Consider the following 7018-nt stretch of genomic DNA (forward strand, 5'->3'; position numbering starts at 1 on the left):
TTGGGACTTAGTTGCCTACATTTTGGGTAGAAGAATTTAAATCTGTCATTTAAACTGTAAGTTTTGCCATTTTATAAAAAAAATTTCTGCTTGGCTGTCGTTTACTCCCCAAAGTTAAAAAAGAAGAAGAAGAGGATGAGCATCCGTCCTGTAAAATCGTGCTTTATGTGTGTTGCATCAATCAGCATCTTTGCATGTGTGTATGCTTGGACAGGCTTTATTCGCTATGGCCCATCACACACTTATTCTCAATTGGGGAAATTGGTTGAACAGGGAACAAATCTTGCATCTCGTTAATTCTGCTTAGCGTGTTCACCTCTGTGAAATAAAAACTGTTATTTCTGCTTTTATGGGATTTATTCAGCACATAACTATTCCTCACCCGCGGCGTTCACAACATGTGAAGTGAGGAGAAGATAGGAGGGATGCACAAATACTGCTTCCCCCACCCTGCCTGTCTCTTCTTATCAGCCTCGCATCCTGGATGAGTCCACCACTGACTTTGACCCCTGCCGCACTTCTCCCTCTCAAGAAGACCACGGCGTGACCTTCCGAATGTACACTACATCCCCTCCGAGATGTTCTTGGGTTTGTGGTTGAACTTCGATTTAGCCTTTCTACCCAGAAGTCTGACCAATGACTGAGCTGGGAGGTGGGATTTATGCTGGAAGTGTAGTACTGGAACTGTTTTAGCTGTAGGTAGTTTTCAGCTCAAATAGTGGATGATTTAGCAAACAACTGGATAAAGACACCGACGTGCTGAGAGTTTGTAACCACACTTTTCGTATAATTCCTCTGTTTGTAATCTTTGGTCTCCATTAGCTTCAAGCAACAAGTATGTGGGGAATATTTACTGAATTCTGTATTCACTAAGAAGTCCTACAGTTGAGAGATAACGTCTTCATGAATTCAAGACATCTAATGGTAAGTAACTGGTGAATAAATGATCATGTTTGGGTGAAGTAACACTTTAAGTTAGCGTGTTATGTCTCTCCACGGACAGTTGGGATGTAGACACTAGGACATTGGGGCGATGGGGTCTGGGTGTTACTGATACGAAGAAAAAACAAACAAACAATGAAACTTTCCCAAGCTAAGCTATTTATTCGCTAAGACCGCTAACTTCCTGGAGTTAGCCATCTTAAATAGTTTGGCTTGTGAATTTATAGATTTTTTTAAAAAAAACTATCACAACATGATGGTTAATTAGCTTTGAATGTGCTGTTTTTATGGCGTTTGTTCCCTCACACAGAGCTAGGCTAGCTGTTTCCCCCTCGCTTCTGTCTTCATGCTAAGCTAAACTAAGCTAAGCTAACCGGCTGCTCAGCTGCTGGATGTAGCTTCATACATATTTTTTACATTTCTCATACAGAAATGACTCTAAGATTTTTAAAACTGAATAAAATGACTGTAATCCCATATTTGTCTCTCATGCTTCCTGAGCGTTTCTTTATCAGCAACGGCAAAGTTATAGCCCATAAAAGCTGTCGTGTAGTGGAGCCGTTATTGCAGTGGATTTAAAATAATGAATTAATTATTTTATCAGGGGTATCTCTGTATCTAAATCATTTATCCACATTCAGGTTAGCAGAGTTAGCCAGAAGTTAGCTCTCTTGTGCACATTTGGCCACGGAGCACGTGCAGTACACACTTAAAGAGAACTCAATTGGTGATGGCTTGAATGAAAAGAACATTTTAAAAGGGCACTTTATGTATATGACTTAAATCCAAACTAATTTTCCTATCTTCTGACAATTTGCACATTTTAGGCATGACTTGTGAGGCAATTGACAGTTGAGAAAAGCTGTCTGATATTATTCTGTTTAAATGAGAAATTTCTGATTGATTTCTTGTAGCTGAAACATGTGATGAATACACCGGCAGCTAATTCGTTCTCCACTGATTTTCAGGTTTCCCGGGCTTTTCCTCGGGCTAACATGAGCTCCAGTTATCCATGGTGGTTTAGATGTAATTTAAGAGTTCTAAAAGTTTAGCTGGCGCTATAATGTTAATAGTAGTCAACTTCAAGGGTAGGATAATGTTTCCTAGCAACCAGCTCAGTGCAGATATATATATATAAAAATACTGTAGCAGTTTGAGATTGCAAAGTAAATGAGTCCTAAGACTGTGAGTAGTAATGAGGTCAAGTGTGACTTTGTTGTTTCGGCCCATTAGCGTGTTGAATAAAATCCATAGAGCTCAGCACATTTAGGAACTCAGCAGCTCCTTCATGTCTTCCACATGTGCAATAAAATGCTAATGTTTTCATGCTACTGGACGATACCTTTATCTACTACAAGGCCCCCCCTTTTTTCATTGGAGGACTGACGCACAAGATTTAAAAAAAAAAAAAAATCTGGAGGCAAATTTTTATTAATTTCCAGGAAAACATGATGAACCTTGGCTGAGGCCTGTGCTCTCTGATCGCCCTTCCACTTATTATTTTTACTATTTAAAAAAGATTCCCCCAAAAATGAACCCTCAACACAAATCAGGGCAGGGAATGCAAATTTCGAAAGTTGAATGGAAACTTTAATGAAGTGATTCAGGGCTGACTAGAACTGGCTCCAACTGGTCAAAACCTGTGACATTTCCATGTAGCAACATACAGTAACGTGTTGACTTTTAATTGGTTTTGGACCTACTTTTTTTTTCATAATCTTATGAAATCCATATTAATGTATAGAGGAGGCTTCAAGTGATGGTAGAACTCTCTCTATATCTCTGTTTAACCACTAACTTGTAATTGTCTGCCGTTAAAATAACATCAATACATCAAAATATATAAAAAGAACCCTCAGATGAGAAATCTGCTTTACCTCTGAGCAAACCTAAATAAATAAATAAATCAGAATACAAAAGAGTCAGATGTAAAAGATTTGATTGTATCAGCTCAAATAGTTTCCAGTAAATATAAAAGCTCGCTGCTGCGCGTAGAGACTTGATTCAGCAGTTCACATCGTGTCTGCTTTCTCAGGTGACCGCCGCTCTAAATGTTTATGTGCTGAAGTCCCAGATGTGGCGTTGGCTTCCTCGGTAATCTCTGGGGAGCTCCGTTGGCGGACTTGCATGCTTTCAAAGAGAGACCAACCAAATGATGCTCTTCTGGCGTATATTGCATCTCGCGCTGTCCGCATCAACCCTGATAATAACGGAGCCACATTTTCAATTTCTTCTGCATAATTTAAACACCGTCGAGGGGGCCGCTGGCGCACAGCAATACACACATATCCACACACACGTGAGACCGGTCTCTCCAGTGTGTAATGTGCTACTTTTCCTGTCTGGCACATGGTACTTTGGGCCGCTAATCAGCGGCAGCGTTGACAGATTTTGTTGGGACATGGTGTGCATAGTACCAGCTGATTAACATACAAATGCTAAACAGATTTTTGCTAACTTTTGTTTCTCTGACACTGTTTGAGCTTCAGTCTCACGCAACCCTAATAGCACACAGAAATGTTCTCAATAGCAGATAAAAAGAGTGGCGTGTGAGGATAAGGTGGCCTGGGATGGAGTCTTGGTCCTGGCCTGAGCGATCGTTTCAGTTGGCTGTGGGCTACGTCTGCACAACAACAGCCTCGCAGAGCTGCTAGCACGCACGTGGACTTGTTAGAATGGAGAACTTCGATTGTGAGCAACACACACACACACACAATTCCCTTCAACTGCTCTGGCATGGAAAGCACACATTTAACTGACAGAAAAACCTGGATAAGTGAAAAAATACAAATCAATATGATGATATATTGCAATGAGTACGTGGAGGGAAAGTGTTTTTTCGTGCCATTTGGATGAACTCACCCTTTAATGAGTAATTCAGCTCAGCCATGAAGCTTTAGGTCTGCAGGCGCTGATGTCAAGCTGTTCAGCTGCAGCACAAATGAACACACTACTGTTAGACGCCCTCAAATTCTCACACTCTTTCTCCAAACCTCATCTCAGCGTGTCGGGTACTTATGTAGCTGTTTAATTAAAAAAAAAAAAAAACATAATTCAACATTTTATTGTGGATATTTTGCAACTTCTGAGATGTAAAGCGGCGATCACCTCATCGGCGTGATGCTGTAAAGGCCGTAACAATGCTTCAGTGTACTGCACCCACTGTCCTCCTCACCCCTCTCATGCGGCTGTGACAGCTTTGTCACAAAGATGAATTCGTCGTCAGCGCTGCAGCCAAAACAAGTAAGTTGATTGCCTCGACCACAAATTAAGTTAGTGTGATTCAATTTTCGATTTGGGCTTCTCCTGCAGCCATACATCAAGGCCGACATATTTCATTACACAGCAAACCACATGCGAGCAGGCAGCGGCGAACCTCTCCCTCCATAGGAAGGCATCATCGGAGCATTATGGCGTTTTCCCGATACGGCTGCATTCCAGCGAGGCCGGTATCGGTGTCGCTGGCGACGCAGTCACACAGCCGGCATATCTGAGGTGTTTAGATAGCAAATGCGTCGGTACAGTTTCCATTTGCTGATTGTGATTCACATAAGCAGGTATGCTGATAAGTGGAATCTGCTTGTTTTCCCTTGATACAATCAATCTTTTATTTCTTTCCCTCCACCAGGATTCCTCCTCAGTTCTTGTCTACTAAATGGTTTTGAAGACAGAGTGCTCAATCAGTGACTGCTACTACCTCCTCATCCTTCTCTCTCCTCTGCTCGCAATGGAGTCCCAGAGTTCCTAATTAAACTGCAGACTGTTCTTCTGGCCTCCAGTGAAGTGAATATGCATCAACCGGCCATTAATTCAAACAAACACCACTGATGTGGTGCTATTAGAATGTTATCGACAGCACATTTCCTTGTGCGGACGGCTTACAAATCACCTTGCTGTTCTAATCCTGAAGTACATGACTGCTTTGAAGAGATGGTCTCTGATCAAAACCGCTGGCGGATTAAAACTGAAAGCATCTGAGGACTTCTCTTGTTTTCTTCGAAGAGTTTTCTCATGACGTGCAACAAGAAACGTTCTCAGCAGTGAACATTGTGATGCTCCGCCTCTTTTGATTTTATTCACAGTTATAAAAAAATAAGAGAGAGAACTGTGGCTATTTTTGGTTTATAGAATCTGACCCGAAACACAAAACATGAATTTATCGCAGTTCCCTTTTTTGCTGCATCAAAATAGATAATGCAATGAACAGAATTTCCATTTGACTTTGAGGTTTGGGAACAGCAATCACCATCAAGGAAAACAACACAGATATTGGGAAGTGTGCCATCTGTCCATCATTTTCAGACCCGTACCACACAGCTGACCGCTAGCTAGCTTAGCTGCAGTGAACGCTAGCGGTGGGGCAGTGGAGAAAGTCACCCCAAATACCACTTTTTACCAGCGGTTTTTGCCTTCATTGATAAAACTAGAGTTGTGGTCAATATTCACTGTGGGGAAAAAGCTGTTGAAATTTACAACATGCTGTTATTTAGTCACATGCAAACCCAGAACTACTTTCCTGATGTGGCGCAGTGATTTGACGCAGCACCCCATCAGCCCCGATCATCACTTTTATCAACAAAACAAACATTTGTTGAGGAGTACATTAGTTGCTACTTATCATGGCCGACTTTGTAAGAGAGGATGAGGAATATTACACCTGGACAAGTCCTTCATCCTGAACTTATATGAACTGGAAGGAGGAAGGAATTGCAGGAAGCTGAGGGAGCATGACAGGACAGGAAGTAGTTGCGGGTGTATATCTCATTGAAAACAAAGTTGTATTACTGCAAATGTTTTGTTTTGTGGGTTGTTTTTTTTTTAACACTCAGACAAGGATGGAGAAAAGTCTCACTGATAATTTTTGATAGACTTTCTCCACTGCTCCAACACTAGCGTTTATTCAGCTAAGCTAACTAGCCGCCAGGAGGCTGGCGAGAAGGGAGAGGAGGTTCTTCCCGTTTGTCTGGCAAAAAAGAGAATGAACAATTAAAGTATTTCCCAAAAAGCTGTTGTGTATCTTTAAATCTAATTTCAACGCTTGTACCTGCAAACCTGATTTGTGACGTCACAACTTGTTTGGAGCCAATCGGGTTCTTGTGTTCATTTTAGTTTGATGCGTGAACATCCAGTGTATCAGTGGGTATTTCAGGAGACTTCTTGTATCCGGTATTTAACAGTTTGGAATTTGTTTTAAAAAATCATTAATTTCACATTTTCAATTGGGGGGGGGGGGGGATGCAAATATTCCAGCGCGGTATTGTCATGTATTTTCAAACACGTTTGGATGTTTGCCTACCAGGGAGCCTAGGAGACCATGTAATTTTCATCTAGTATTTTGTGATCCTTTAAACCTTTACTTGTAAGGCAGCAGTGCCAAAGTACAGCTAATATTTAATCTATAATTCCTATATAACAAACAGAAAACCAGAGCATTTACAAGCTATTTCTCTTGGTATTGGGAAAAAAAATGTGTATTTAGTGAGATGCAGGTACATGTACAGCTTTTCTTATTTATCTAAACGCTCCCGACCAAGTTGTTTTTGGGTTGAAAATCTTGCAGGAATTTTTTTTTTTAGGATAGTGGGAGCTGACTATAGTGGGGACCCACGAGCTACCACCTTTTGGAGAGAGTCTGGGTATAATGTCCAACTGGGAGGAGAGCCAAAGCAAAACTCCCCGGGAGGAGTCCATATATCCATCTAACCCTGCTGACCCCTCAGCACATCTCTGGAGAAAACCTCCTCAGATCTGTCGGGAAAATATATGGATGGCTAATTTTGATGGAGTTTAGCAAAACGTCGTTTGCTAATAAAGTTCATTAGCCAATTAAATGAGTAAACACATGTACAGTAGATGGACTCTGGAGTGCTCTTCTGGGAAATTAAATTGAGGACTAAATTGCCTCTGGGGTCTCCGTACGTCTCCGCCCACAGTGATGCTGCCTTGAAGGCCCCGAGGAAAACGGTGCCCATTCATAACCCTCAGCAGCCTCATTCACATGTAGCGCCTGTTTAAATCGGTAGAAATATCCCCTGCGTGCAATGATTGCAATGTTTGCATTCTGGGTATGATGATA

General features: G+C 41.5%; 1 long non-coding RNA gene across 2 annotated transcripts; it reads left to right on the forward strand.

Annotated features, from left to right (window-relative positions):
- Positions 1 to 557: 557 nt before the first annotated feature.
- LOC147256218 (uncharacterized) lies at positions 558 to 5855 on the forward strand. 2 transcript variants are annotated; one of them, XR_015117746.1, is made up of 4 exons: positions 558 to 695; positions 823 to 924; positions 3473 to 3633; positions 4571 to 5855. It is a non-coding gene; the product is annotated as an uncharacterized LOC147256218 (long non-coding RNA). The 2 variants fall into 2 exon arrangements; XR_015117745.1 differs by having other exon boundaries at positions 602 to 924.
- The last annotated feature ends 1163 nt before the right edge of the window (positions 5856 to 7018 follow it).

This window comes from Aulostomus chinensis, chromosome 9 (assembly GCF_037954235.1).
Source record: "Aulostomus chinensis isolate RoL2024-O1b breed Wild chromosome 9, RoL_Achi_v1.0, whole genome shotgun sequence".
Classification (NCBI taxonomy): domain Eukaryota; kingdom Metazoa; phylum Chordata; class Actinopteri; order Syngnathiformes; family Aulostomidae; genus Aulostomus; species Aulostomus chinensis.